Consider the following 11317-nt stretch of genomic DNA (forward strand, 5'->3'; position numbering starts at 1 on the left):
ACAATAGCCTCTCTAACTGAACCGAAAATCACTGGAGTCTGATTGATGATGTTGCGCATAATCTCTGCAGAAATGAAATCCCTCATCTGATCATCAAGCTGCCCGGCTCTAAAGCCCGAGCCAGACCCCTCCCCTGCACCTGAACTGCCAACTGATATCTCGCGCAACGTCACCATGCTGAAAATATACAATCCCTGACCAATTACATACTACTGCTGAGGGATCTCTCACATACTCTACTAGTTCCTTGGTTTCGCCTCGGTCCCTCTTGAATCGAGTACGGATCCTCTGCTTTCAGTAGTATGGGCCCCTACTACCTTCCACATCTATCCGTACTTTCCTCAAGAGTTACCTCAACTCCACCAAGTCCCCTTTACTCTTCTACTGATCTCTACTACTCTCATCCTAGGATTTCCCTAGGGAACCTCTGACTCTTCCCAAACAGTCCTCAGCTGCTGAAGGCCTCCTTGTAATGCCAATTAGCTACCACCTGAATACCATCACATGTGATGAGGCTCGGATAATCCTTCGAGTAAAAGTCTCGTCCCTACAACGGTTGGACTCAGACGAGAGCTGCGCAGTAGGGCCAAATCTAGCACTCTTAGATTATCCAACCCTAATCACATGTGATGTGACGTATTCACCTAATGGCTAACTCCCATCACTCAGAGTCCCACAAAGCACAAAGCAAGCAGCATTCGGATAAAGGAAACATACTTAGGCAAAACAATTCTCATAACAAGAAACTGCACTAGCATACAACGCTAAGCTCATGCTATCAGGCATAACCTACACAGGCTATCCTACTACTGTCTACTCAATACTAGCATGCAATTCTTATCAGCTAAAACACATAAAACAGGCACATAAGGCATCATCCTAGATCCTTAGTCTTATTCTAGCATGCTGTTCTACTGAAGCTGAAACTGAAACTGAAACTGATAATGATGATCATAACATAACTTGTATGGGTAAATTGGGAGTACTTACTTGAGCTCGGCTGATTGCATGCACCACACCCTTTTCTCTTTTCAAAACTCTTTTTGCTTTTTCTAAAAATTGTTTTCTCTTCTCAAAATTCTTTTGTAACTACGATTTTTCTTTTGAAAACTATATACCACTTCCTTAGTTTGAGTTCAGACACACTCGGGAGTGCGCCCGAATCCCTCAAACCAAGGCTCTGATACCAACTTGAAACATCCCAAAAAAAAACAGTCAGAAAATTTCGTTTAATTTAATGATAAAACCATAGTCAATAAACCTCAGTGTTTTCTTATTATCTTATGCTATGTTCCTATATTATTTAGAGTTAAAAGGTACTTATAATGCTTTAAATTATAATTTACAATTATTATTTGTTGGTGGAGTGGAAATGAAGCAAAAATCTCGGGAAAACGAAGTTGGATTGCAAATATGAAGATTTGGGCTGCACTGGGTCGAACGCCTAATGTTCCATGCTTACTGATTACAGGACTGCATGGATGAACGCCTCGTGTTTGTTGGACCTATGCCCAACGTTCGTAGGTGGTGCAAAATTATTATAAATTGACATTTACGTCATTCTAAAGGGAGATTCCGACTTCTACCATACTTTAGTCGGCAAGTAACATCTGTTAAGCTGTTTTGAGGTTTTAGGAGGCAGTCGGAAGGGCGTTAAGCTAAAAAGATTGAAGATCTTAAGGATTGGAGAGCAAATTCATGCCGATAATCATGTGGTTTGTTGTTCCGTCCAAGATTAATGTTCAAACATGTTTCTGTATGCAATTATTTTCTGATTTGGGTGTTAAAACCCTTGGCTTTGTGTTTATGATTAGATTAAACCTTGATTTTGTGGATTAATTGCTATTTGGATTGTTTTATTCATGTTTAATTAATCCTATTAAGCTTGTTAAAAGATCCTTATGTATTAATGATAATTATTTTCTGTTAATTACTAAGTATATTGAGTTGTATAAACATCTACTTGATTGCTTGCCTCTTATGATTTTGATGACCATCAAGATTGTAAGTCGAGTGTTGTGAACATAACCTAAGGTTAATTAGAAAATAACCTAGGGCTCATTGAACCAACCAATTGATTAACTATTATTACAAGTCTTGCTTGATTCGAACTGAACACTAGGAAACTTGTTAGTTTAATCAACTGATCACTGATTGAATTGACTTGTTTGCTAAAGGATTAGTAATAGTGAACATGAACCTAATTATTTTAGAAATTGGTGAACATGAATAAATAAATCAGTGTGTACAATTATCTATGATTTTAAGACGTAATTTGTCTAAACCAAAGTACCTAAAGATATTTTTCTTCAGTCAGTTTACCGATATTTGATGTTTAGTCGATTGTTTGAGATTTAATTCAATAAAACCTTTCTTTACTACTTTTGTGTGTTTTGTGTAACATATAATCAAACATTCTAAATTAATTTACTACCCTTCTCCTTGTGTTTGACACCCTTGCTTATCAAAGCTATACTATACTCGATCGGGTTCACTGCCTGTAAGGTGTGGTTTAGATGCAATAAAATAGGAATTATAAAAAAAAAAAAAAAACTAGTGCATTAAATATACACATCAACTATCATTGGAGGTGGTCATGAAAATAAGGGGGGAATCAGTTCGTGCCTTGGGTATGCCGTTCAAGATTGTCGAGGAGTATTTCTTTGTTTTAGGTTGAGGACCATTGTGGTCTGAGGCGGAGTCATCCCTGTGTAGCTCTAGATAGGTGGGACCCGTGGGCGAGGCCGCTCCATGGTATAGTTGGTTGGGACCCATGGGCGAGGCCCATGTGATTATGGAAATATAGATGGGACTTGGTAGAGACCGTTGGGTCAAGGTTTTGGATCTTGAGTTGTAGAATTAAGTGAGTGGTCAGTGTATGACGCATCAGGGTTTATAGGTCGGGTAGCCTTGTTATTTAGACTCTTGGGAACCTCGTGGTTAGACCAAGTGCAAGACTGGTAGTCTCGGTGATGGTTTGGGAACCTTTATATCCTAGTCTAGTGAGGGGTTGTCGTGAATCAAAAGGTTTTGGGTGAAATGCAAGTGCAGATTCATGGATATTAGACTATGAGTTAAGTATCGGGTTGGTTTTGGGTGAGATCTCGAGTTTGGAATCGTGAGTGTTTATGTGCGGGATTTGCTTTTCAGTGGGATGCGAATTGGGGTATCTATATGATGAGGGCATCAATTGAAGGGTTCAAGGGTAAGGAATGGATTCAGTTTGATGATAGATCAAGTCCTTGTGCTTGTGTCTTGGATTGGTTCTATCTGTAAAGGGCATCAAGATAAGTCAAGGTGATATTATTGATTGGAACTCGTATGTGGAGTCGCTTGTTATTCGGAGAATATGTTAGGTCACTTGTAGTTTGAATTAGATAATATCAGAGTATATGATTTGACCCTGTTACGTAGCTCTCGTCTGATTCTAGCCGTTGCAAGTATAAGCCTTCTACTTAAAGGATTATTTGAGCATTCTGTCAAGTATAAGTGTTCTGCAGCAATAATTTATACATGATTCTGTTTTCTAGTAGTAACCTCAAGTTATCAGAAGTTGAGTAGTCAGTTGGGAGATAAGTGGAATGGATTTAGCAATGGTTCAGTATGGGCGGTTTGTCAGGGAGTCAGACCTTCATGAGACTTCAAATTTCAGGTTAAGTAGAGGTGTTTATTTTGCAAGGGATTATTTTCAGGTGGATAAAGGATTCATTCATCTTCGAGTTGGAAATCCCTTCTAAGGTTGGTTTCGGTTGCCTTGGCAAGGTTGTGGTATGCTCGGGGTTGTGGCCATGTTGCTCAGGTTGTCTAGCGTGTCGGGGATGGTAAGTAACGATTTCGAGGACAAAATCTAATTTAAGTGTGGGAGAGTTATAACGCCCTATTTCAAATCGTTTCCCATTTTGGGATGGTGATAAAGGAGTGGGTATTAGCATACATATCACCCTTGAATAATCGAGACTTGGACTCACTTGGAGTTGGATGATGTAATTTGGATGATTCGGTTGTCTGGTTTTTGATTTGGAGCCAAAGGGTATTTTGGTAATATGTAAACTTGGGTTTTTATGGAAACTGGATGTTTGTTCGGGAAATTTTAAGGCATGTGTGAGTTGATTAAAACGTAGAGCTTCTTGTTACCTTTTAATGGATATAAGGATTGCCAGAATCGAATTTATAACAAAGAAGTTATGGCCCTCGGAGTACTTTAGGGTTTAAAGGGAAACCCTAGTACGCGAGGCATACTAATGCAAAGAATAGTACGCAAGGCGTAATGTTGTGTACGCTTAGTGTACTACAAAGGAAGGATCATGAGTGTGAGTTCTCATATGCTGGGCGTAGAAGGAGTACGTGGGGTGTATGAGGTGTAAATGAAAACCCTAATTTAGGGTGTTGTACCCTATATAAGCACTTTAAGTCTTTAGGGTGGCCTCTTTACCAGCCTTCAAGTCCCCAAAACCTTAGAAATTATCCCTTAGCCTCCGTGGTGGTGTTTTTTAGCTCATTGTGTGCATCTTGATGTGTTTTGGTTCATATTCAAGAATATGGAGTTTGGTGCAAGATTGTGGATCAAGGAAGAGCTTGTGGATCATGATTCTCCACATCATTTCCAGCTTGTTTGAGGTAAAAAGCTATGAACTTGTTCATTAATAGCTTAGATCAATTATATATGAGTTTTGGTTCCTTTTGGGCCCCCAGAATAAGATATAGTGGTTTGATACCACTCCAGGAACTATGAGTTACCACTCTTTGTGTTTCAGAGGTTCAAGATTCATAAAGTTGTCCTTTTTAGGGTTTTTAATCCCCCATGCATGACTTTGTGTCCATTTGCTGGAAGTATAATGCAATATCTTGAATTTGAGTTCTTTTGGGGCATCCAAAGTCACCAAGTCAGTGACTTTATGGTTTTAGACTCTTATTAGGACTCAGATTTGTGGTTTGGACTTATGGACTTATTCATTAAGAGCTTAATGAAGAGTTTGCCTTAATGGATGAGAACGGTGGGCATACAAGTTTGTACGCACATCATACAACCCAAATAGCATGTACTCTTAGTGTATAATTGAGTACGCCTCTCGTACTCAGTCAGGTGGAATTTTTCATTTTGGGCCTTGGTTAATTATTTGGCTTTTGGGTCTTTTATATTGTGAGTTTGGGCCTTAGTCTTGGTCCAAAGTAGATATGGGGTAAATTGGTCATTTACCCTAGTAATGGTCTGATTGTTATGGATTGGAACCAAAATATTAATTGGGTGATGTTTGGATATTGATAGTTCGGGGATCTATCAGCCAGCAACCAGGGTTTTTCTATGCGATTCGGCAGTGCGAGGTGAGTTTCCTCACTAGGTTTAGTGGGTCGAAGGAACCAATGTCGGCCCTTGGTTTATATGTTAGGATGCTAGACGCCTACATGACTCATGCACGTGTTGTGTGATGGTATGCTTACCGTGAAAGGCTCGATGCCAATATGGCCCCAACACTTTGAATGTAAATAAAAACCCTTTTTATCTAAGCACCATGTTGATTACTCATTATTCATTATATAATATTTCGATTTATCAACTTAATAATTGAATTAAAAGAATAGTCATGTCATGCTCCAAGCATGCACACTATGTTTACCTACGTTCCTTTCTTTTGTGAAATGGATCAATTGAACACGACTCCAATGATGCTTATTTCACAATCCCAATCCCTTTTGTAAATGTAAGAATACCAAACTCTTGCCATTTACTGTAATCTATTAAATACTAAACTTATATGCAATGATTCTCTTGTAATAACTATGCACAAAAGTCACAAATACTTGGCAACAGACACTACAAAGTATTCCAATGGAGATCAATTCCATGGAAACGAAGTCGCATATTCAAAGTACATTCCTTTGAACATCCTTCTTCGCATTAAGTTTTCTAATCTTACACAGATTCATAGAATAACTTCCACCTATGGAAACAATTCCATATTACCATTTTGACTATCACTTTTGAACAAGAGTTGCCTCTTTTCAAAATATGTCAATATGGTCCTTTCCAAAGTTTACACTCTACTTCCAATTGTCCATGAGCAACCAATCTTTGGTAAACCTCATATGATCTTCGGCAATTGCTTAATCATTTTAGTCATATCCAATTCTATTCTTTTTTCCCTCTTAATGCCCTTAGCATTTGGAAAATTTAGAATGGATGTAATCGATCCTATACCTGAAGCATATGAGACACGATTCATGCTATAAAACATTTTATTTGCCATGTTCTCACAATTTGAATTATGAAGAGGGATTTCGTAATCATAATCGAATTTTGAGAATGCAACATATATAGAATTACCTTATGTTGAACCATTCCAACATAACATTCATATATATCTTTGACTAAAGTTGATTAAAATCTCAATCTAAGCTTGTAGAATTGGAATGAAGTATAAAATCATCTCCCTTAATTATAGCAAAACAACTTTCCAAAGCGAATTGAAACTTTTGTTTTCTATAATTAACATTACTAACCTGCAACACGTAACATAATAATCATGCTCCCACTAGCATGATAATTATAATTTAACTAGCATAACACTTTATGCTCCCACTAGCTTTGACATGTACCCATAATCAGCTGGACTTCTAGAAATCAATACTTTATTGACTTTCTTACCAAAGTTCAGACTTCTGATATGAGATGCTTTGATAAAACTTTAACAAAATCATACACCTTTCCTTAGATAGCTCACATGTGTGTCTAAACAATTTTAGAACTATGAAAAGGGATGTCGTAATCATAGTCTCAATTGATTAGACCTTTGCCATTTCTCACAAGTCTATGTTAGTGTGCCGGTTAACCACACGCACTCCACTAACGACTTTGAGAATGCAAATATCACAATTGCAATCTACTTCAAATCTACTTAGAGAAAGTGTTTCCTCACCATCATTTTCATGAATCGGAGAGAAACCTTATGAAAATTAGATTTTATGGTGTATGTGTTCCTATCCATGTGAATTTGTCAAAAACTATAATCAAAAGACAAGTTTAGTGATAAATCCAAACTCATATGGATTGAACTTGTGCAGTCTTAACTTCTTGCTACCTGGTATCACAAGGGTCTTCCATTGCTTCCAAGTTGTTATGCAACCAATTGAGAACATTCATAACTCATATGTAAAGCTAACTTTAACTGGAATGGGCATAGAAATAGCAATATGTCAATATGATAGGCTATAAACCTCATGTCGTGTGCTAGTGATAAACTACATGTTTTTATTCATGATTAGATCTTAAAACTCTTTTAGGATCTTTTAGACTCCCATTGTCCTCTTGACATATAAGACTCTCTTGCCAAGACCCATTCTTTGACAAACATATATCCAAGAGATAGTGTCGATTCTTATCAAGACAAACGCTTCACACAATTGGCCTTAGTTGGTCTCTGTTTTATCCAAAACATCCCAACTTACCAATTTCAAATGTACAAGAGTAAAACACATTTTACTCTTACATTTGACAAGTGTTATAAACCTTCCTTAAGATATTTCACTCAAGTTACAATCTTGGAGTATGACTCTAAGAATTTTTTAGGAACGAAGTATGACTCATCTTCTTGATTTAACCATTTCAACAATTCATGATTCCTCTTCTTAGCCATAGCAATACACTCAAATGTACTAAGAGGACCAATTGTGATATGGTTTCTTAATCATTAAGATGATCACAAAACATGATACTAAAGTACTCTCCCATTGTTTCATATTTGAGAAACTTTTATCTTTCTGCCTAATTTGATTCCTCTCATTCGTTCTGCCATACATCGAAACTTTTCCAATGTTTCGGAATTACACTTAAACTTGTAAGTATAACCATATTTACTAAACCTTAGTAAATCATAACGAATAATCTTATCGATCTTTGTGGTGGAACTGACCAACGCATAACCAAGTGTACCCAATCCTTTAGTACTTTACTTGAATCACACATGCATGTGAGCAAGGAGTAAGTCTTAATTTCCCAAAGATGAAAATTTCTTATTCACAATACAATACAAGTTGCATGAATCCAAGTTTCTATCAACTGAAACTTGGGTGATGAGAATCTTTCCATATTTGGTAAATTATGACACTACCACAAATGAAAGAATCAAATCCATTTTCCAATATTGCTATCAAATGGAAACATATAAACGATGACTTTTCACAAATTCCATTGTAAGGATACTTAAAATAAATAAAATCAAACTATTCTTTCATTTTAAAACTTGCGGAAAAACTTACCCTTAAAATTCAAATACATATGAAAAACATGTTGTTAACTATTCATAAGCAATATATCATAACTCTTAAGTAGCAACTCAAAATAATGATCACCGAACCATGCGATCGAAATCCATCGATTTGCGATCAGAATCAGCTTACTCTTTCTTTAAGCTTCCTTACTTTTATTTGATTCTACAAAACATCAAAATGTAATTACATTACATCATGTATTAAGAATCTCCAAATAAGAACTTAATAGAGTTAGATAGTGGACTTTACCAGAAGTAGAGTCGAACCTTTATTGACTTTACCATCCTTATGATCTTTCAGGTAAAATGGGTAGCTTCGCAACCAATTTCCCTTCTCTTGGCAATAGAAACATATGGACTCTTTAGATTTGGTGCATGAGACTATCTTAGAATTAGCCTTTCTCTTTACCATTAAGTCAAATGACTTGACCATGGCCGATCCCTTTCCATTGGGAAGAGAAAGCTTTTCTAGAATTTTAATGTTACCATTACCAATGTCAATGGAAGCATGGGAAGTAGATCTTCCAATAAAATTTGCTTTACCATTGCTCAAAATTATTGCTGATTCAGTAGCATCAAACAAATATGTAAGATCATTAAGGGTCATGTCACGGTCTGTCACATAGCAGTCCTTAAAAAACTCACTATATGACTTAGGAAGTAATTAAAGAATCCAGTCAATAGTCAGCTTCCTAAAGACTTTGACACTTGTCACACCCCCAAACCAGAACGGCGGAATTGTTCGAGGACGGATGAGTTCATGTAGTATCGTAACAATTGAATACATAGTAAAGAAAGTAATACAACCATCATATATATAATTTGGAAGTTTACATTGTTGAAAGGTACTTGTTTCAAAACAAATTACAATATGATGTCAAAATGAAACTAAACTAACGCCACAACGTCCATTCTTCAAAAGCTGTTTGTTTACCTATTTTACTGAATTTCTAAGAAATACAAGTAGTTTTGAAAGAGTAGATCAGCATTTAAGCTGGTGAGTTCATAAGTATTTAGTAACAATGTTTGTATGAAATAGAATGAAATGGTTTGTACATGTTTGAATGTTCCTAGAAAATACAAGTAGTTTTGAAAAAGTAGATCAACATTTAAGCTGCTGAGTTCATAAGTATTTAGTAACAATGTTTGTATGAAATAGAATGAAATGGTTTGTACATGTTTGAATGTTCCTAGAAAATCTCATATTTTCTACTATAGTAGATGGTAGTTTAATTTTTCCAAAACTTGTAATGCAATAGTGCTTTTCATGCCTAAAATACTAGGTTTATGTATAAATCGTTAAGGCATTTGAAAAACCCCGTAAATCAGTGTGTTTTTAATACTCCATGTGAGTCTTATAACCATGCTATTTGACCAGGACGCCTATAACAACGTTCTTCAAGCGTTGGAAAGTTATGACGTTTGTCACCCCAGGCCTGCCGGCCTAGCTGTAGCTAACAACTTAGCTGTGGGATTGTCAATCTCATATAGATCTATACACAAGTATCATGCTCCCCCTACAAGGGATTTTGGTATATAATACAGGACTTAAAATGCATACTCGAAAGTACATGAAATGTCTCACAAAACTTAGTATAAAACAGATTTACGTACGAAAATGTCCATTTGTTCTTGTGTATGAATATATCTCTTTGATATAGTGTTTCTAGTATGTAAATGTTCATGATTTTCTAGTAAACTATACCTATTATAGTTTTTCAAAATGGGTGTTTCGTTCGTATAGTAAACCCTAGTGTAATAATCACTTGTTATGTAAAGTGTAACATTTATAGTGACATAAATGATCACATATACTTAAAGAATAAATAAAGTGTTTGATTCGTGTATATGTATAAACATGTTTTATTTCCAAAAGACAAGACGTTATCAAGAATATATATTGCATACGAAAGTTGTCACGTAGTAGTTATGAATCACATATGATTTACTTGACAAAAAGAGTATATAGTGAAACTTTATGTTACACACGATAATAACCGTGTGTTTACTTGTATTCCCCCCCCCCCCCCTTTAAAAGTGTATTAAAAGCATTGATAAAAACATTTGAAAGTGTAGTTTATAGGGGTATGAACTCACTTGATTGATGGGAGAAAGCGAGATGATAATCGAGCAGCACTTCGACTTGGAAGAGTTGATTTTCTCGGGATTCTCAGGAATCTCGAGAATCTCGGGAGTGTAGAACCTTTCTTCAGAACTTGAGTGTGAAAACCGGGGCTTCGGGATGGCTTTTCGAGGTAATTACGCAGAGTAACAACACTTAGATGGAAAGAGATGAGCACCAAACCCGACACCCTTAAGCTTTTATTTATAGGGCATTTCTGGTGTGTCACGTTGTGGCCAATTGTGTCACGTCGTGGTGAGAAAAATCTTATCCTCTTCCATTGATGGGACGCCCTCAGTCACTTTTCGGGTCGTGGCAAACTGTGTCACGTTGTGACAAACCTGACAGCCTCGGATTTTGAGCCTTAAACTTGTAAAATCCGTAACTTTCGTGTACGAGCTCTGTTTTTGACATTCTTTATATGCACGCGTAGGTGAGAATATACTCCACAACTCTCGTTTAGCCTTCGTCGGCTAATTTTGACTTTATGTTTAATTATTTAATTTTAACAGGCCGGGACTAGAAAAACCCGTTAAAAATCCATAAATTCTTCATCCGGCGTCCGTTTTTGCCAGACTTTTTACCGTTGCGCTACTTTGGTTGAGACCTTCGATTCTTATTTAGGTTGTTTCGGACAAAAGTCTCTCGATTTCTATTTCGAGTTTTTAGCTGTCTACTGCTATATCTGGATCTTGGAAAAATCATAACTTCCCCATACGAAGTCAGATTTGGACGTTCTTTTTACGTACGTTTACGGTTTAATGATATCTAAAACTTTCATTTAGATACTTAAGGCTAAAAACTATTGTATTGAAACTTCGCGTTTTTTTTCGTTAATCGGTGTTGCTGGTTTTGTCGGAAATCTTAGAATGGTCATAACTTATTCGTTATAACTCGGATTTTAGTGTTCTTAGTATTTCTGTAAACCTTG

This window comes from Lactuca saligna, chromosome 2 (assembly GCF_052625555.1).
Source record: "Lactuca saligna cultivar CGN05327 chromosome 2, ASM5262555v1, whole genome shotgun sequence".
NCBI lineage: Eukaryota > Viridiplantae > Streptophyta > Magnoliopsida > Asterales > Asteraceae > Lactuca > Lactuca saligna.